The following is a 22,031-nucleotide window of genomic DNA, read 5'->3' as shown; positions in this document are numbered from 1 at the left end:
TGTCCATGAGCACCCAAAGTTTAGTTCTCACATATAACTAAGAATGTGCAGTATTTGGTTTTCTGTTCCTGAATTAATTTTCTTAGAATAATGGCCTCCAGCTGCATCTGTGTTACAAAGAACATGATTTTGTTCGTTTTTATGGCTGTCTAGTATTTCGATGGTGCATATGTACTACATTTTCCTTATCCAATCCACTGTTGATGGGCACCTACATTAATGCCATATCTTGGTTATTGTGAATCACGGAGTTCTTTTCATTTCTGAGATTTTATTATTTCACAAGATTAGAGAAGATTTCAGTTGGTAAATTAAATGATTATTAACCATTATTTTCAGAAGGACTTATTTACAAAATAGCTTGGTTAAGGAGAGGCTAATGAGAAAAACACATGAAGAGAAAGACCAAACAAACAAGAAAACAAAAACAAACAAACAAAAAACACTGTTGAGTCTCCAATGAGAGCAACAAAACAGAAAGAAGGGAACGTACTTTTTGAAGAATGTCCCTGAAACAGTGTATGCTTATAATATAAGGATAAAATGTATTTACCTTGCCTGGCAAGTGATGTATCAGCTCACACATAATCCAAAACAAACTGGACTGAGCATTTCTTCAGGGTATAGCTTCATCATGGAACATTTGCGCTATTGGCTCCAACAACTATCCTAGCCAAAGATAAGTCAGAAATACCAGCATTGCCCTATGCTCACCTTTAAAATACCCTCAGGAAATTGAAGAAAATACATAGTTCTCTAACCTCTGTGGATAGCTTTATAATTACTTTAGCTACTTGACCTGCTCTATGAAGACACAGCTTAAAATAAAATAAACTTATATCACAGCAAAAATGGGCTAGTTGTTTAATTTTAGGGAGTGACAGATGAGGGAAGACATTGTGATGAGTGGCCAAAACATGTTTTCTGAGTACCTGCCTTCTCTCTGGATCAAATAACCACCTGGTTTTAAACCATACAAAGTGGATCAAGTATGTAAACAATTCAATCATTTCAAACATTCAAATTGTCAATATCACTAACACTGTTTGCTTAAAGTTACCTTTGTGACCAAGTAAGATCAGTGTCTCACCAACCTCATAAATTACCACCTTGCTAATAGCTAAGACAGTCAGAAGACTATCACTTTTAAAATCAACTTTAAAATACTACAAATAATAACAGAGTTAAGATCTGTCATGAATAAGTGTCTAGGGACAGTAAATCCAATATTTTAATCAAGTAGCACTTTTCTAAGGGACCATGTATGATTATTTAGGTAAACCTAGTCTCAAGTAAATGTTTCCAAAGTAAATTTTACACTTAAGAGAGCACATAGAATGCAAAATCTTTTCAATTTCAGAATTTCACACTTCATATTTAAGCATATAATTTATTTCACATGATGTTTTGAAGGTCTTGGGTTGGTTTGGATATTTGTTTTCCATTATCACGGAGTCAACTGGCTCCACCCACTGGCTATTCAGTAAAGGGAGGCCATAAACTTGCAGGAGTTAAGAGAGAGTGTAGATCAGGAAGGTGACCAAACGGAGGTTAGTTATTTTACTATAACTGAATCTTCTATTATTTTTAATGATAATACTTCAGCTATCTATTGTTGCATAACTAGCCCTCCAGCATTTAGTCATGCAAAACAACATGATTTTACTCTTTTTCATGATTCTTTGGGTCAGAAATTAGGGCACGGCTTGGCCAGGCAGTTCTGCTCCATGTAGCATCAGTTTGGGTCATACACATGGCTGCATTCAGCTAGAGGCTGGCCGGACTGGAAAATCCAACAAGGCTTCATTCCCATGTCTGGCAGCTCAGTGCCTTTCCCCCAAGTAGCTGCTCTGTGGTTTCTCCTCCTTCTCGAGTCTCTCCTGAGCTTCTCCACAACACAGTGGCTGGCTTTCCCAGAGCCAAAGTGGAAGCTGCCAGGTCTCCGAAAGCCTCGGCACAGAACTGGCACAGTGTCACTGATTTCTAATTGTCAAAGCAAGTCTCAAGGCCAGTGTAAGGAGTTGGAGGGAGCGGGGTGGCTGACTTGACTTACAGGGTAGAGCAGCATGCACGTATTATGAGGGAAGGAATTGATGGCAGGCATCCTTGGGGACTACGTACTTAAAATAGTCAATAGAGGCTAAAATAGCATGTATCTCCCACTTTAAAAAAAAAGACATTCATATTTTTTTTCACTAGTTTAGACTTTTTCTAATTGAAAAGAACAAATACACTTAAGGAACCAGAAATCTCGTAGCATATATTGTAATGAGTAGGCTCAGAGTAGTGAGCAAGTATTTGTCTTTAAGAATTGCTGTTATGCCAACTATAGGCTGAACAGTGGAGGTGGAGGAAGAAATATAGAAGACATGAAGGATATCTTCCCTCCTTCCAAGCATCTTAGAGTTTAGTGTGAGACCCAGCTTCAATTCATTGCACCAATAAAGAATATGAAAGAGCAAGAAGTAAGCAATGATTTGTCATGAGATAATGTGATATAGACTAATGTAATTGATGCTCAAGGGAAGGCATATTAATGAGAAAGACAAGCTATTAAAACTTTCCTGGAAAAATGGGACTTGACACTTTCCAACAGGTAAAAAAAGACAACTGACCAATATAGAAAAGGGTTACAATATAAGTAAATACAGAAGTAAAATTAAGTACTACATATGTTTGCACAGTAGAAAGACAACCAAACTCACCAAAGAAGTGTGCAAATTTGGATAGACAGCACAAAGTTATCTTAAAAGATCTTGTAATTAAAGTGGGGATATGTAAAACTTTCAGCAATCTAAAATTATACAATTCTGAACTGTAGTAGAGTAGCCATGAGTCACAAGTGGCTATTTAAATTAATTTCTATTTAATAAAATTTAAAATGCAGTTCTTCAGTTGCACAATTAGGTGGGTGCAAAAATAATTGCAGTTTTTGCAATTAAAAGTAATGGCAAAAACTGCAATTACTTGTGCACCAACCTAATACATTTCAAGTGCTCAATATCCACACGTGGCTATGGGCTACCCTATTGAATAGTGCAGATATGATAGACGATTTCCTTTACTCTCTGAAGTTCTTTTTTTTTTTTTTTTTTTGGGAGATGGAGTCTCACTCTGTCACCCAGGCTGGAGTGCAATGGCGCGATCTCACCTCACTGCAACCTCCACCTCCCAGGCTCAAGCAATTCTCCTGCCTCAGCCTCCTGAGTACCTAGGATTACAGGTGCATGCCACCATGCTCAGCTAATTTTTGTATTTTAGTTGAGATGGGGCTTCACCATGTTGGCCAGGCTGGTCTCAAACTCGTGTTCTCAGGTGACCCGCCCACCTCGGCCTCACAAAGTGCTGGGATTACAGGCGTGAGCCACCACTCCCAGCCTACTCTCTAAAGTTCTATTGGATAGTGCTGACAACCTATTCTACTTCCTAAATATTTCTTAAATCTCCTCAACTTTCACATTCTCTCCTCCACTCCATTAATGGTAGACATTAGTTTAGTCTATGGTCATCTTTCACCCCGGTGAATGCAGCACTGTCCTACCTTGTCTCCCTGTTTCCAGTCCCCTCCTCCAATCTTCTCCTCATTCCATGGCTAGAATGCACTTTATAAAACATTAATCTGATCTTGTCAAAATCCTTCCTAAATTTTTCATACCAATCTCCTTGTCTGTAATACTCCTCTCTGCCTTCCTCTTTAGCTAACACTTACATATTTGGCCCCAAATCAGATGTCACTACCTCAACAAAGTCTTTTCAGGTACTTCTGAGTCTCAATATTCTTACCTGTTAAATGATACCATTATGTGTGATATCCAGTTTGTGAAAATTAGAGAAAATGTATGTAATTCATTTAGCACTTAACACTTAAAATGAGAATAGTGATGCTGATTATAGTGATGACCATAATTTGGTGGTGATGGTTTAAACCCTCTGGCTCTATTTTCTTACGTAAGCTTCGCAGAGGAGCATTCCAAGTGTCACCTATCTCCCAAGTAATAATTTAAAATTACTTATGTGGCTTATATGACTAAGAGGCATCTACATTCACTACAGTTCAGCCACACAGCCTTCCCTGAACTATTCTAACTTACTTTGCCCCTCTCCTTCTCAAAGCTTTTAAACTGTACTTCTTTTTAATTCTGTCTTACTTCGCCAACTCCTATTCAGTCCTCATGGCCTACCTAAAATGTCATTTCCTCATGGAAGTGTTCAATAAATACTCTCATTTGCATTGCTTTTTAAACAATGAATCTAGGAGGACAACTTAATGCATAGAGAAGAGACATATATGAAATCTGAGGATTCCTTTATCTAATAAAGAAAATAGCAGTATGTTTCTTCTAGAGTTGTAGACATTTATTTGAATATAATTACTCAATGATACCCAGCTAACATTGAGAGACTTCCTAGAATAAAGCCTTTACTCCTTGAAAAACAGATGTCTTTGAAAGGGGCCTGTCCATAAGAATTTTACAGGGATATTTTTTCATGATTATTAAGTACAGAACAAGACTTATTTTTTATAAATGTTTTCAACCTCTAAATTTATCAAAAATGTCTTCTAAGTAGCTTTTCACTAAATCTGCCAATTCAGAGAGTTTGATTTTTCAAGACTGCTGAAAGAAATCCATTTGCAAGAATGAATCAGAAAGGGCAGGCCTAAAGAATTCTGAAACTTTTCAAAAGAATACAAGAAAAAATACATTCTTATAAAAGGAGTATGAAGTTTAAAATATTTTGCGTCTACAGATACCTTCCTAAATGCCCAAAATAAGCAATAACTTTTAACTGTCATAATTAGAATAAGCATTGTTTGACAATTTGCTTAATACCTATTTCCCCTGCTAGACATTGAGCCTCAAGGGCATAGGGGTCCATCTGTCTTACTCATTGATTGTCCCCTGCACTCAGTGTACACCGATGTGAGTGAGGTGCTATGTGGCCAAGGACTGTTAAAAGTATCTAAATTCACTTTGATATGTTTAGTTCAGCAACAGCTGAGCACTTGGATGGACTGTCCAACAGGATTTGGGACTGGTGAGAGGACAAGATTGTTGATATTGGAATCAATAGCTTAGAATTAGCAGTTGATGCCAAGCATTTTGGTGAGTACTCCAGGAAAGAAAGGAAAAGAAGAAAAATAATGCATATCTGGCCTTGGGAGAGAAGGACAAAGAAAGGTCCTACCAAGGAAACAAGTTGGGAAGAAGCACGGGGACAAACAGGAAAAGAAAAACAAACAAAAAACAGCATCAAGACACTAAATAATAAGAAGAAGCTATTAAGGGGAAAGATGTCAATGGGATCATTGTGGTAGAAGCTGCAAAGGCCACATTTCTGCCTTGTTTTTGTTGTCCCAGTGGGTTGCCTCACTCTTTTTCTTGGGCAGTTACCAATGTTATAGAATCCTCTAAAGATTTTCTGTAATCATCCAAGGACTGTCTTTCAGATTCTTCTACCAAAATGTCCTAGAAGCCCAACTGTAGCTCCTGCTGTGATGTCTTGAGAATAAAGCCCACCCTACTTCACATGCCATTAATCCAGAAAATAGCTCTCAAGTAAGCAACTGCATGGCTGAGGACCTCACATAGGAACAATCCCCTCTGGCCTACTATAGCCAGATGTATGAGGAACTAATGCCTCATTTCCAAACCTGATTTAGATCGCTGCTAGAGCAGGGCAGATAAGCATTAATTAGTATGTGGTCAGAGTCTGCTCTGGTTTCTTTCCTGCATGGATAATTAGAATGTGCAACCATGCAAAAAAGTAAAAATTTTGCTGGAAACTAGGGAAATAGAGACAGAGAGGAAAAAAAGAATATAAATCTTGGGTGTTTAGTAACTTGTTATAATTGACATTCTTATGAGCTAACCTAGGCTTTTTGGTATATTTGAAAATAATTATTTTAATTAGAAAATGTTAAAATACTACAGGACCTTTCTCTAACTGTCCAAGAGATTCAGGCAAAACTTGTAATTCACAAAACTGTTTTTCATAGTTATGTTAATTGCTGTTAAATTTACCATAATTTTGTGATAACATGCAATATTCTTTATTGAAAGTTCAAATAATTAAATTGTTATTTCACAAGTGAGTCCCTTAGAATGTTGTAAAGTTTGGCTGGGTGCAAAGGCTCACACCTGTAATCCCAGCACTTTGGGAGGCCGAGGCAGGCAGATCACTTGAGGTCAGGAGTTCGAGACCAGCCTGGCCAACATGATGAAACACCATCTCTACTAAAAATACAAAAATTAGCTGAGCACGGTAGTGGGAGCCTGTAAGTCTCGCTACTTGGGAGGTTGAGGCAGAAAAGGCTGATACAGAAAAGAACAAACTGATATACTGGACTTCATCAAAATTAAAAATGTTTATTATTTGAAAGACATTCTTAAGAGAATAAAGACAAATCACATAGGAGAGGAAATATGTTGCAAAACATATATCTGATCAATGAGAAGAATATATAAAGAACTCAAAACTTAATAACAAACCTAACAACGCAATTTGAAAAACTGAAAAAACGTTTGAACACACACTTCACCAAAGAAGATATACAGACAGCAAATAAATACTTCAAAAAATGCTCAACATCATTAATTGTTATAAAAGTGCAAATTAAAATCACAGTGAGATACTAGAGCACACATATTAGGATGGCTAAAATAAAAACAATTGGCTATACCAAGTATTGGTGAGGATATGGAGTAACTGGAACTTTTATATACTGCTGGTGGAAATGTAAAATGATACAGCCGCTTTGGAAAACAGTTCGGAAGTCCGGACGTTTCTTAAAAGTTAAACATACACTGATCATATGATGTATGAGTTTAACATACACTCATCATATGATCATATGATGTAGCCATTCCACCACTAGGTATTTGCCCAAGTAAACATATATTCATACAAAGATATATACATGGATGTGCATAGCAGCTTTATTTGTAATACTGAAAAAGCAAAACAGTGGAGAGTGATGGCTATAATGATAACCTTGATTGTGGTGGTGCTTTCATGGTTGAATACATATGTCAAAATGTATCAAAATGAACAATTTAATTACATATAGTTTATTGTATGTCAATAATACCTCAATAAAGCTTTTAAAAAAATGCACACACCATTTAACCTGGCATTTCCAATTGAGGAATCCATTCTACAGAAATGTTTGCAAATGTGTGAAATTATATTTGCCTAAGGTTACCTATTATACCAGTTAACAATATCAAAAGACTGGACACAAATTAAGTGTTCATCAGTAAGGAATTTGATAAATAAAGTATATTTCACAGTTGAATATGAGGCAGGCATAATAAAGAATATTTATTTTTAGTAGAGATGGGGTTTCACCATTCTGGCCAGGCTGGTCTCCAACTCCTGACCTCAGATGATCCGCCCACCTCAGCCTCCCAAAGTGCTGGTATTACAGGCAGGAGCCACCGTGCCTGGTCAGATAAAATGATTACTATGTGGCCCTGTCACTCAATTAAGGGATGACAGCTTTTATTCTCAAATCTTTGTTATGATACATACAGTTAGCTAAAACTCTTAATTCTTTAAATATTTAATAAATATTTATTAGATCTCTGGGAAAATATTCAAGCAATTCAGTTGTACCAACTATTGCTTGTTTTCTACTCCAGCAGTGATTCTTTCCATCCCACTGGCCACAAACGGACCCTAAAAGCATCTTACTTGCAGGTGTGTTTTCTCTCACTTTCCTTCCCACCATTCCTTTCTTTCTGCCTCCTTCTGTTTTCTTTTCATAAACTATGAAATATCACACTATGCCACAGATTTGTAGTGGCCTCTGGGATACTACATTTTTGGTATAGTAGCTCTCCATATGGCAGAGAAAAAAAGACTGATTTCTATGCATTCCGTCTGGTGTTCACAGGATCTCAATGCATCTCTATGAGGAGCTTTTAAAATCAGTACAAGAAAACTCATGCTTATCCCAGCATGAGTCAACATGTCAAAGAATGTCGACAAACATAAAAAAGAAAAATTAATATTTAAAAGGTCTATTCATTAATTCCATGTATATTTTAGAATGGCTTACCTTTAAGAGGCCACTAAAACCATTTTCCACTAAATCTTAGGTTTTGATGATGGTGGTCGTGGTGGTGGTTGTTATGCTTGTTTTAAGAAGCATTTCTAGCGTGACTCATTGTATTAGCTGGGCAGTTAATTGTTCTGATTGCCAAGATTGACAACTACATTGGATTTTAAAATTTTTAAAAATTTGGTGGCTGGGTGCAGTGCCTCACGCCTGTAATCCCAGCACTTTACAAGGCCGAGGAGGGCAATCACTTGAGGTCAGGAGTTTGAGACCAGCCTGGCCAACGTGGTGAAACACCATCTCTATTAAAAATACAAAAATTACCTTGGCATGGCGGCACATGCCTCTAGGTTGCAGTGAGCCAAAATCATTCCAGTGCACTCTAGCCTGGGTGACAGAGTGAGACTCTGTCTTTAAAAAAAAAAAAAAGGTATCTTTTCTTTCTTGATAATGTACTATAACATTCAAAGAATCACAGGTTGGAAGGATGCAATATTCTTATTCTTTACAGGAGACTTTTTCCTGCCACTTTGTTTTTATAATGACTGTAGCCAAAAATAGTAGGATATTATGTAACTTCAATGTATAGAATGCTAAATACATCTTCAGTACAAATCTCTTTTCATAAACCTGCTTTTTTTCACACAAATGGTAGCTCCATGACTGCAGCATTTGCAAGTGAACGATAAAGTTCCAGATGGTGGTTTAACAACAGTATAACAGGTCCACATAAATAGATTTGGTTAAGGAAGCAAAAAGTTGTATGTAGTCCAATACACATAGTCAAACCATTGGGGAAAAAATTAAACAACATTAAAAACTTCAAATAAGCTGTTTTTTTTGTTTCTGGTTGCAACCGATGTTTACCCGGCCCTCCACAATTGTAAACACAAAACATGTTTTCACCCAAAACAAAATGACCCACAAAAAATAATTAAGTCGGCTTCCAAGAGACCATGGCCATCCGTCAGCTGAGAGTGAGCCAAGACACGTGACTGCTGAGGCCAGGGCCTGGCACACAGTGACTCATGGTGAATATGTATTGAATGGATTAAAAATGGGAGGTTTTTTTTTTTTAATGTGGAGGAAAATTGGCAGAGTTAACTGGCAAGCAGTATGATTTTTCAATCCAGTGAGTTTTTAAAATCTAGAATTCTAATAATAAAGATGTTTTGTTTCCTTTTACATATATATTATAGGCTATGAATGACATGTAAAAATGTATACAATAAGCATTTCAGAAACTTGAATGAAACTCTCTGTATCAGATCACTCGTGAGGCAGTGAGAGCCAAAGTTGACGTATATTAAATAAAGTCAATAACTACTTCTCATCAAAACCTTGTGAAGTAAGTATTATTTAAAATAGGTATTATTTATTCCTATCCCAAATAAGAAAATTTAGACTTAGGGAAGCTCCATGACTTAAAGGTCACATATCTATAGCAAGTGGTAAATGGCTCTAATCAAATAACTCCAAAGGTTGAATTCTTCAAACTATAGCACTTATCTTCCATTCCCTCATAGCCAATCTGTTCCTCCTCTGTATGTCCATACCATTTACAATTGCTCACAATCATTTAGCTCTGCTGACACAGCCTGTAATTGTGTATCATTTTATCTATTTACTATTTTATTAATTTCTGTTCTTTTCATTTTGCTCTTTTCTTATGTGTCTTTTGTCTTTACTCTGTTTTCATTTTTTCCTACTTGGTAAGTTTAATGCTTAGTTTTTCACAATCTTTTTCATATTATAATACAAGAACTTAAAGCCATGAATTTCCCTATAGTACTGCTTTAGCTGCATTCCACAAGTTTTGATATAGAGTACAGTTGCCTCTCAGTATCCATGGGAGCTTGGTTCCAGGACCCATATGGACACCAACATGCTCAAGTCTCTGATATAATATGCATAGTATTTGCATATAATCTCTGCACATCCTCCCATATATTTTAAAGCATCTCTAGATTATTTATATTAGTAAAATAATACAGTGTAAATGTTATGTAAATGGTTACTATGCTGTGTTTTTTAGGGAATAATGACAAGGAAAAAGTCTGTACATAAATGAAATGCTTTTAAAAATATTCTTGATCTGTGGTTGGTTGAATCCATGGATGTGAAACTCACAGGTACAGAGGGCTGACTGTACTTTGACTGCTGCTTTATAATATTTTACAAATTTCATTTTAACCAATTGATTGTATGGAGTATATCTTTTTTCTCAAAAGAGTATCTTATCATCTTTTTATTATTGATTAATAATCCAATTACAATGTTATCTGATAAAATGGATTATATAATAACAGTTTTGAGTGTATGAAGACTTCTTTTATTATCTTATACATGTTTAGTTCCAGTAATTATCCGTAAATCTTCAAACATCACCATAAGAGGTCTTGACAGGCCACTTAGTGTTTATCTCCATCTCAGATTGTGAAAGATAGATAAATAGGTAAGTCCTCGCCAAGGATTGTTTTTATAATTTGATTGAAAATTCTCTAATAATATATCTGCTTTGGTGAAAAGGGAGATTCAATAAATAGGGAAAACAACAGCATCAAAGCAAACGTTTATGTTTGTGCAGTGAGTAGATTTCAGTTCAATATGTAACTAACATCATAGCTTCATAAATTAAATCTGTGGGCATTTAGAGTTATGCTACAATAGAAATACCTCCTTTTGGAAGAGTAGATAGAAGACAGATAGAAGATGGATAGATAGATGATAGATAGATAGGTAGATAGATAGATAGATACATAGGTAGACAGATAGACTCTCAACAGGTTTTGCTTTGTAAAAATATATCCACACTCCAGGCTCCTGACTCATGCATGTAACATACTGAGAATATTCGCAGCTCAAACTATCTGACCAGCAGGTGGCACATGCCTACCTGCTAGGGAGTACAAATAACCAGTAACTGACTTTTACAATAAGCTGTTGTGAACAGCTGTGACTGCTCAGATTCAAATGTTTGTATTACTTTTGTTTTAACTAAAGATTTCTTTGCCCTTTCTTCTGCTTAGAGTACTACTTCAATCAAATAGAAGAAGGATCCTGTTTTAAAAAGAATTAATGGCATTTATTCTTTAATGTATTATGCTTCATCAAACTCTATTCCTAAGATACTCAATGGAATAAGATTATTATTTATAATAAGTTAAGCTTATATTCTTAAATAAAAAATTAAATCAATACTATAATAATATAAATTTAATCGTAATTGGCTGAAAAATTTATTGGATTTCCTTTGGAGATTAGATTAGAGATGTTTAACATGATAACCAAGGATCCTAAAAAAGGATTAATAAAGGGGCTTCAAAGGTCCCATGAATCCCGTAAAATTATGTGCAAAATGTTGTTCGTGGGAGAGTTTTTTCTGATAAGAGGTGTAGTTTTTATTATTAAATTTTTCAGAACAAAAAATAAGTTAAAAATACAAAAAAAGATAGTGGTAGACATATTTCTTTAAATTACTACAAATTATAATATAAAGAAACATACAGAATTTGGAAATTTTCTATTCTTTTCTCTTGCACGTGTGTAGTGCCCCTCTAAAATGTTATTTTTTTCTTTTAAATGAATGTATGTTATAATCAAGTTAATTTCAAGAAGCATGAAGTATTTATCATTTTCCAAATGGGTAATTCTCTTTGATCCTTTTTGTAACAAATATACAGTAGTTTAATTCTTTTAACTTGTATTAAACTTAGTCATCTCAAAATTTCCAGGTACACAGCATTTAGTTAAAGGTCTTTTCCAGTTTTATTTAAGTAGTCTTTTTGCTTTTTTCTCTCTCACACTGAGTCAAAACCTTGATTAAAAATAAGATTTTATAAACCACTTGAGATTTTTTTTTTTCAATGAGAGAATCCCCTCCCCACCCCCGCCCAACAAGAAATCCCAGAAGATAGCATATAAGAAAACTTCTATTGAAGGTAAGAAAAGACTAATCTAGTATTTGGGGAAGTTATACATATATATACATATATATATGTGTATATATAGAGAGATACACATATATATATGTATATATAAGTATAACTTCCCCAAATACTAGATTAGTCTTTTATATTTTTATAAAATATAATATTATATATCTCTCTCTATATATACACATATATATGTGTATATATATATATTTATATATACATACATACACACACATGTTATTGGAGAAAGGCTTTTTGTGGTTTAATCTGGATATGGGGAGGAAATTGCAAGGCTCATACCCAAAGGAAGAATGTAATCAGAGAAGAATGAAGAAATCTTTGTTGTCAAGAAAATTGACAAAACTCTCCCTGACCCTCTCCCTTCTCTCAGAGGAAGGCTTTAAATCAACAGGTCTTATCAGTCAAGTTAATTAATTGCAAGCAACCAAAGCTGATTCTGGTTTATTTAAGCAGAAAATTTATTAAATTAATTACATATTGGGTTGCTCCCAGAATCACTGGGAGTTCAAGAGAACCAGTCTCAAAGTCAATGAAGTTGAGACAGTGAAGTCAAAATGCCTCAAAATCACACCTCAGGACTGGTCTAATGAGTACACCAATGAATATTAGATGTTGCCCTTATATTGTTGCTATTACCAGAGCAACTTCTCAATACTGACCCTAGAACACTTCCATTATTGTACTTGGAAAATTGACTCCCTTGTAGCACCACAGACCAGACTGCCATTTTTGCTACGCGTTGTCATCATTTTCACCACCTCAACTGTCATTTCTTCACCATTGCCACCACTGCCTACACCAATTACATCACTGCCATCACTAGCGAAGACAAACTACTCTAGTCTATTTATCTTGGGACATTCGGTTAAGAGCAGGTGTCTATTCCTCAGATTCAAGGAAAGCTGGAAAATTGAAAATAAAGAATTTATTAGCATTTATATTGAGAAATGGGATGTGTCTCCCACCAAAATTTACAAAGTAAGAATAATCCAAATGTAGAAAAGAATTATAGCACTTGGCATACAAAAAATATCTAGTTCTTTTCCTATTAACACTTCCAAATATATATTTGGATGTATAAAACTACCTGTGTGATCACATGTGGCACATTATAACTATGCCTTGCACATCAAATATACACTCATTTCTTCCACAAAGACTTACCAGTTACCACATTCAGTTTCAAGATCTCTGGGGAATGGCTATTCCTTTTTTATTCCAACATAATTCTGTATTGATAATCTTTAAAGTATGAACTAACATTAAATAATGTGAGAGGGAAGAAAAGAGAGTAATTATCAGAGAGATAATTATCAGAGTGTGTGTGTGTGTGTGTGTGTGTGTGCATATGACTGCAAGAAAAAAATGCAGGTATTCTCTACTTTGTATCTATAACTGGTTATAAGGCTGTAGTTGGTATTGATAATCTCCGTATCTCATTAATTATCTCATTTACTTGTTTCTTTTTTTTTCCTTTAGCTAACATCTAATCTGGTCTGAGTTTATTGCCTAAGTTTATGGCCTACAACTTCATTTCTTAGAAACCAACTCCTGGAAGTCCTGCCTCTATGATACTGCTTTTTATTCCGCTAAATAAACACGGATGTACCAGAGATCTCCTGGGCTCTATTCATACTCTTTTCCATTCCTGCTTATAGTAGCAAACCTGTTTCCTATCGAGAGTCAGGCTGTCACCCAAGCCCACACCACAATCCTGAGAATATTTTTGTCTTTCATTAAATGCCATTTGGAGTCTAGAATTGTCTGGCAGCAAGCTCAGATTCCAATTCAATGGAAATCTTATAGGATCTCTAGTCAAAGTGTTCCTCCATGGATTCTCAAACATGTGGACAAGAAGATCCCAGAGTTGTATAAAAGCAAATACTGTGACTATGAAAGAGAATGCACCATTTAATGAGTTCAGAGGATATTAGGCATCTTACAGGAGAACACCTCACCCTCACAAGAATTTGTCTCCAGGCTTGCAGTGTAATTGAGTCTTCTACTGTTTTATACGACAACAGCCATTCAACATTGCAAGCCTACAACATTGAGATTGCAGTAAACCTAATCTTGTGCAAATCAGCCTATTGCACCACAAACATGTATCTACTGAATACCAGCTGACTGAAAGGTCTCAAAATGCCAGCTAAGAATTATCTGTCCATGCCAGGCACTGTGGCTTATGCTTGTAATCACAGCACTTTGGGAGGCCGAGGTGGGTGGATCACCTGAAGTCAGGAGTTCAAGACCAGCCTGGCCAACATGGTGAAACCCCATCTCTACTAAAAATACAAAAATTACCCCGGTGTGGTAGCAGGTGCCTGTAATCTCAGCTACTTGGGAGGCTGAGGCAGGAGAATCGCTTGAACCCGGGAGGCAGAGGTTGCAGTGAGTTGAGAGTGTGCCATTGCACTCCAGCCTGAGCAACAAGAGCAGAACTCTGTCTCAAAAAAAAAAAAAAAAAAAAAAAAAAAGAATTATCTGTCCAGCTTGTAGTCAACACCTTCTAATCCAACAGATCCATCTCAAAAAAAAAAAAAAAAAAAAAAAAAAAAAAAGAATTATCTGTCCAGCTGCTGGTAGTCACACCTTCTAATTCAACAGATCCATTCCTTTGTTAGCTAGTTAAAAGTTGACTGCCTTGAGTACTAATACATTGAACCTTCATGACCATCATGGTATACCACATAAAATTGCTTCTGTCCAAGGAACTTATCTTACAGGAGAGAAAATAATGAAGTAGAGGCCAGAGACAGACAGAGGGATAGAAAGCAAATATAAATGGATTCTTAGTTTTAATTGTGATAACAGATCTTGGACTTGTGTTGTTGTGATGTTACATAAGCCTCAAGAAAATTAAATGCCTAGAGAAATGTAACAGGATAATAATAACCATAGATTGATTGAGTTTACCCTAAATTTACAAGATTAGATTCCCCACGACTGGGCAGAAAAGGAACTTGGGACTGAAACTAAGTTCACTTATAGAAAATTTGTCTTTTGGTACATACATTTTGTAGAGTGGAAAATTTGTTCCTTCTCTATATTAGCAGTTTAGAATATGATGCCTTCTTAACAGACAGAATTTCTCCCAGTCATGCTTACTTGCATAAGTCAGTTGCAAACATCAAGTTTAAGTGATTAATAATGTAAAACTTCTCCTGGATGTAAGGGTGATATTAATTATCCTAAACTGTATTAATTCCTGGAGACCTCGGACTAGACTGTGTCTTAGACACTTCTTTATTTACTCTTAGCACCTACAATAGTACCATTAGCATAGAATAAATTCTTTAAAAATGTTAGTGAATGAATGAACTAGGAAGAAACACCCTGGAAGAATGATTTTGTTAGTTGTGCACATCAAAAGTAATGAACTGTTCCACCCACCCCATTATCTTACACACATAACTTAACTCAGAGAAAATTAAGCTCATTCAAAGTAAGAGCATTTCTTAAATTAAACCATAAGTCAGTAGGCTTCTTTCTCCCTAGCTCCTGTCACTCATTATCAAGTCTGGAATTTAGGTGGGAAAATATAACCATAAGCCACTTGATGAAAAGGCCAATATTGTAAGTCCAGTGTCTTAAAATGGTAGCCTAATGACCCATAAACGCTGAAGCTTGGGACATCCACTTAATACTTTCTTTACAAGGCAAAATGAATTTCTTACTTCCTGCTTTGATTTTGGCATTAAGTAGCACAATGTAACTGTGCCTAAAATAGATGGAAAATACATGCCTTGTTCCAAGACTCGGTTTTATTGCAAGATGGTGTCTTGAAAAGTTTTACTCATTATGCCTTTTTATATTGTTCCTAACAAGGAATTGTAGGAAATTACACAAGTCATTCTCTCTATCTTAAATAGCAGGAAATGTTAACACAGAGGTTTACATGGAGAATATTTCTGTTCCATGTTATGACACTTGCTTCAAGGGACCCCATAGATGTGACTTGAGGAAACTTCCTAAATGAGGAGGAAATTGAGATAAAATTAATGTTTGAATCAAAAGAGATATTTGTATGTGAACATGTGTTTCTACAGTAATGTACTAAACAGTAGTTAGAGAAATATTGCGCAAGTGCCATAGTGGTAGTTGCAGATGACAAAGTGGCATCACAAACAATAGACTCAAATTGCTGATCTCTCACCTATGTTAAAATATGAAAGCCTTTTCCCCCAAAGCCTGCAAGTAACCTACAATTCTCCAGAATAAGTAAACATAGAACAGTTAAGAATATGAGAAGTCGATTTTTAAAGCATTGCATTGTTCTAGGTTTCAATGGTATAATTGAACTCAACTACCACAGGATGTAAATATCAATGACTCTCCCACAACCTCCTTCTCTGTTTCCATTGGAAGTCATTAATTAACACATCTCAGAGAACTTTTATGACTCAGAATCTAAGCAGAGTCCTAAAAACTATTATTTGGTGGAAGGACTAGGAAAATACAACAGTTGTCATGGTAAGAAGGATTAGAAATCCACCCATTTATGGAAAAAAAATCTAAACAAGTAATACACTTAAGTCTTGCCTACAGAGCATTATAAATTTATGACAAAATCAGCCTATATTAGCAGAAAAATTCTACTTCTCTAATCATGAAATTGGCATTTTCAAAAAGTATGTGTAAGGTTTTGTAGTGTAAAGTCAGCATTACAAATGTATGACAAAATCAGCCTGTATTAGCAGAAAAATTCTACTTCTCTAATCAGGAAATTGCCATTTTCAAAAAGTATGTCTAAGTTTTTGTAGTGTAGAGTCAAGTTTGGGAGTATACATGAAACCAGAAAACCATTTGTCTTCATGTCAGAATCTTGAGGGATAAATTAAAACTGGAAACCTAAATTTAAGAATCTTCTCCCTAAAGCTTGTTAGGCACTTTATATGAATATCAGCTATCAGGTTACCTTAGGTGCAGGTGCAATACCTATCTCTACCCTCCTTCGGCTTGTACCATTCCCTTTATCTGAATGGCCTATATTCATCTACCAAAATCTTATCCTTTTATCTTCCATCTCAAATGCCACCTTCTTCATACTTTTCCTAGTGGTAATAAAGACTTAGATACGGACATATCTTAGAAATATACTGTCAGCTCTCCTAACACTTTATTTTTACATTTGACATGATAATTATTATGCATTCTGCCTTCTATTTTAGTTATTTGAGTAATATCTTGAAGCCTTCTTATGGATCAGGGATTCTCAAACTTTTTATCATCTGGGTCACTTGTAAAATATTTAAATTGTTGTGGTGGGGCCTTGGAATTTGCCCTTTCAATATGTTCCCTTTGTTCTTTTTTATTATTCTTAATGTCCAAAAATTTTCCTATTTTATCTATAGCCAAATCACAAGCTCTCTCTTAAAAACATTTTGGCTATATTCCAGTGGTTTAAAAAATTTTTCCATGTTCTCCATTCTACCTTCTATCATTTTGGTCAATTTGAATATTAATAAGATTGAATAGGCTGCAGTAACAAGTAAACCCTCAAATCTTAGTAACAACACAGTAAAGTTTTCCTTTCCCCTCATACCACAATCCTGTGCAAATCAGGTATTCCACCTCTATATTTTATCCACGCCATCTGAAACATATGACTTACAAGTTTCTTATGGAATGGGCATATGCCACTTCTCATATTTCATTGGCCAGAACTAATCATATGGTCCAAACTTACTGCAAGGAAGGTGAGAAAATAGAAGATATTTGGTGTGCACTAAGAATCTCTGACCAGATTAAAATGCCAGTTGCTTGGCTTTTAAAAATATCCTACAACTACTCCAACTCCAAATGTCCAAAAGAAGTTTTACCCGCATGATAATCATCATAATAGCTATCATTCCATGAGCATTTACTACATTATCATGGTAAGTGCAATGAAAGATTATCTAATTTAATTCTTTCAACAACGCTGTGAGGTAGGTATTATTAGCTACAATTTTTGAAAGGCACTGAAATTTAGAAAGGTATGGTAACATAACTTGCCCTAATATACAAAGCTTATAAGTTGTGAAGCCAGCTATTAAACAAAGCCTCTATCTCAAAAGCTAATTTTCTTAAGGAACTGCTTTCTATTTCCTTGGAAACCACTCTCCCATACAGGTCTTTATAAGCCACAAATTTGATATTGCTACCCATTGATTTTAGAACCCAGTCTAAAATGTCCTATGTGGCACAAAAAGCCTTGCCCAACATGTTTTTGTTTTTGTTTTCTATTTTAACTCTCTGGCCTATTGTATTATAATCACATCTCTTTAGCAATTTTATTTTAGCCATGCTAAGCAATGTGCACTTCCATTCTAGCTCTGAGTTTTTTCTCACTTTAATCACTCTTCCTGCCATACTCGTTATCCAGGTAATTCCTATATATATATACATATATATGTGTGTGTGTGTGTGTGTGTGTGTATATATATGTCAGTCGTACTTTAGATATTACATTTATTGAAAAATATGAAAATGTAAAGAAAAGTTGTAAAAATTGAGGGAAAGTCAACATGATGAATCACTACATTCAGTCAGCAAAACATCCAGCATTCAACAACATTCATGGGAAAAAAATGAATGAGCAGAAGAATATATTTAAATACATTAAAACATAATGTCTGAAAAGAAATCTTTAAAAGCTATGACAGTCATAAAACGTTAACGAATTTTTAGGAAAGGGAGTTTAGGAAACTATAAAAAGTGATTGTTAAAATAGAAAAAATACAACAAATTGAGTTAATAGCAATATAAGTATCAGTAAAGATTACATTCTTAAGATGCAAGATGAAGTAAAGGAATCCTCCCAGAATGCAGTTTAAAAAAATAACTTCAATTTCATTATATCATTTAAAAAATAACATCGGCTGGGCGCTGTGGCTCATGTCTGTAATCCCAGCACTTTGGGAGGCAAAAGTGGGTGGATCACTTGAGGTCAGGAATTCCAGACCAGTCTGGGTAACATGGTGAAATCCCATCTCTTCTGAAAATACAAAAGTAGCCAAGCATGATGCTACACGCCTGCTACTCAGGAGACTGAGTCAGGAGAATCACCTGAACCTCAGAGGCAGAGGCTGCAGTGTGCCAAGATCGTGCCACTGCACTCCAGCCTGGGTGACAGAGTGAGACCCTGTCTCAAAAAAAAAAAAAAAAGTAACAATAATTTTAATATATCGTCTTATTTACAGTTAGGTCACATATAACCATTGTCTTGTTTTTTCTTTAGTTTGTTGGAATCAGTGAACAAAACAGGTGTTCTAGTTGTTTGATAAGCCTCTTAAGTCTCTTGTATTCTATAATTTTCCCTCTGTATTTTTTCTTGTGATATTTTTTTCAGGAGGAGGGGAGTTGTTGCTATTGAAAGAATTGGGTTTTTTGTCTTATAGAGTTTTTCACAGTGTTCGTTTCATTAAATGCATCTCTGCTTTATCTGTTAAAGTATTCATAGTTGGATCTAATGGCTTGATCAGATTCATTTTCATTTTTCATTTTTATGATAAGGGTCCTGATAAGTGATATTGTAGATTTTCATTAGGATGTACATAATGCCTGTTACGTTATGTTAGCAACCATTGATTACAACTACTCCAACTCCAAACATCCAAAAGATTTACCTGCATGGTAATCATCATAATAGTTATCATTCCTTGAGCATTTACTACATTACCCAATGCATTTAATTAACAAAATTTTTCAAAATGGCAATAATTTTTTGTTATCAGAAGTATATAAATAAATAAATAGATTGAAACATTCCTATTTCAAATATTTGGTCACCTGTTGTACAGTGTAGATACGAAAGGTATGATAAATGCTTGATTTTTTCTCTTTATTTGCCTGTTTTTTCAAATAATGAGTTCCTTAGCAATCTCCAAAGTTAACAAGTAATTTTGTGCATGTCACTGCATACATAGGGATTGAAACAGTCTCAATTCACTCTGCTGAAGATACTGGATTTATTGTAACCACTTTTTCTCATCTTTTGACTAGATGTTTATTCGACTTGTCTACTGAGTTCTTTTTGACGTAACTCCAGTAGTCTTTGACAGCTTCTTTGCTTTCTGGTCTGAAAACATGTTTTAGGCTCATCTTATACATTTTCTTTTCCCAGAAGTAGAAGGAACATGGTGAGAACCATCTAATAGCTATGGGAATAAAACTATCAAATTTGGCTGAAAGGTGTAAAAGAAGCCCCAACTAAATAGATACATTTTACTTTTGCCAATAAATTAAAATGCAATTTTTGAAATTACGAATCCATTGAAATTTTAGTAAAATACCAGCAGGGATTTGGGATTCTAAATTTCACAAAGAAGAGGAAACGTGCATGAATACCTAAGCCTTATGAAAATTATTCATAAAAAGTCTATTATTTATATTATTATCTTATGTTTATGATACGTACCAATAATAAATGTTAATGTTTATGAAGGCTCTGCTAATTAAAGCCAACAAAAAATACTGTGTTGGCAAAATAATTCGTTTGAAAAAATCTGTCTTAATGAAAATAGTTTATGTTAAAATTGACAATTCAAATCAATATGGAAAAGATCATTTATTTAATAAATGCTATTAAGAGAATTAGCAATCAAGTTGGAAAAAAATAATCCCTGTGTTGGAAGTAAATGTTCAGTGCCACCAAGTGAAAATAGCACTCAGGCAAAAGTTTTCTCAGCAAAGCAATTTTCTTCTATAGAAGGGTGTGTCTCACAGATGGAGTAATGGCAAGAGCACACCAGACAAGGCAGGGAAAGGGGTTCTTATCCTAATGCAGCTAGTCCCTACTGCTGTGTCTTTCCCCTATTGTCTAGGGTTAGACTGCACAGTCTAAGCTAATTCTGGTTGGCTATTTTAAATAAAGCAGGGATATGAGCCAGAGTGGCAGGGTGAATAATTTTGAATGGTTACAGAGGAGGTGACTAAGGATGACTAAGGACAGAGCAGGTGATAGAGGCTAGGAGGGGGTTGTTTACTGAAACTAGGGGCAAATAGATGTAAAGAATGAGAAAGTTAAACTTTAAAATGGAGAACAAAGAACAGGGAAGCTGAACATACTGACATATTGGCTGTTTGAAGAGGAACTCAGAACTCATTGTACTTAACGATTTTCCCCTCTTGGATTTTAAAGTAAGTTAACAGGCTAAAATCTTTGAAGAGGAATTTTACTGTATCCTACAATCTTCCCCCTTTCAATTTTCATAGTCTTTCCTCTTCAAACCTTTTTAACATATCTTGGTTTTGCTGCTCGACTTGATCCATAAAAGAAAAGCTTATCTGAATAAGGTGGAGGAGAGTTAAGGGAGGTTTTAGTAAGTGCTGTTTCTGTAAGTCTTTGCACCAGCCCACGGATGCACGGTATGTCACAATACCCAACAAGAACGAGTACACCTGTTACAGCTGCAAGAGAAGTAAGAATTGAGGCTATGATTCCTTTCTGTTTACCAAGCCACCTTTCTAGCCATCCTGAGAAAGTGTTGTCGACTCCAGAATTTTTAGCTAATTCATTGGATTAAAGCGGTAAGTCCTTGTAAGGCCCTTGTTACTGCGGAGGCAGTGTTGTTTGGGATAAAGGTACAATGCTGAGTTTAATCATAACACAAACACCACCTTTTTCAGCTAGTATCATATCTAGAGCCATTCTGCTTTCCCAGACCATCTGGCTAGTCAACCCCAATTGTTGGGCTATCCCTTTAACAGCATCCCTGGTGTAATTAATAAACCACTGCTGATTATAATAGATATAATTTATCCAATCTACGTTTTTATTGTCACCCACGAAAATATTGACTCAGATTCTGTAGCTATTTGATCTCGAGCTTTAAATTTATCTAGTACTCCTCGTGGGACTCCAATTGCATCTAAATAAACGTGGGAATCGAAAGACTCATAAGAAGCTTCCCTTGCTTTACAATGTTGTTTTTCCTTTTCCTGGTTGATGAAATACCAGGGTGAAAGGGCTAGCCAATTGGACTAGAGCACAAGTGCCACTGCAGTTACTTGGGAGAGTGTCCAGTAGA

Source organism: Pan troglodytes, chromosome 10 (assembly GCF_028858775.2).
Source record: "Pan troglodytes isolate AG18354 chromosome 10, NHGRI_mPanTro3-v2.0_pri, whole genome shotgun sequence".
Lineage (NCBI taxonomy): Eukaryota > Metazoa > Chordata > Mammalia > Primates > Hominidae > Pan > Pan troglodytes.
This window is presented reverse-complemented; position numbering follows the sequence as displayed.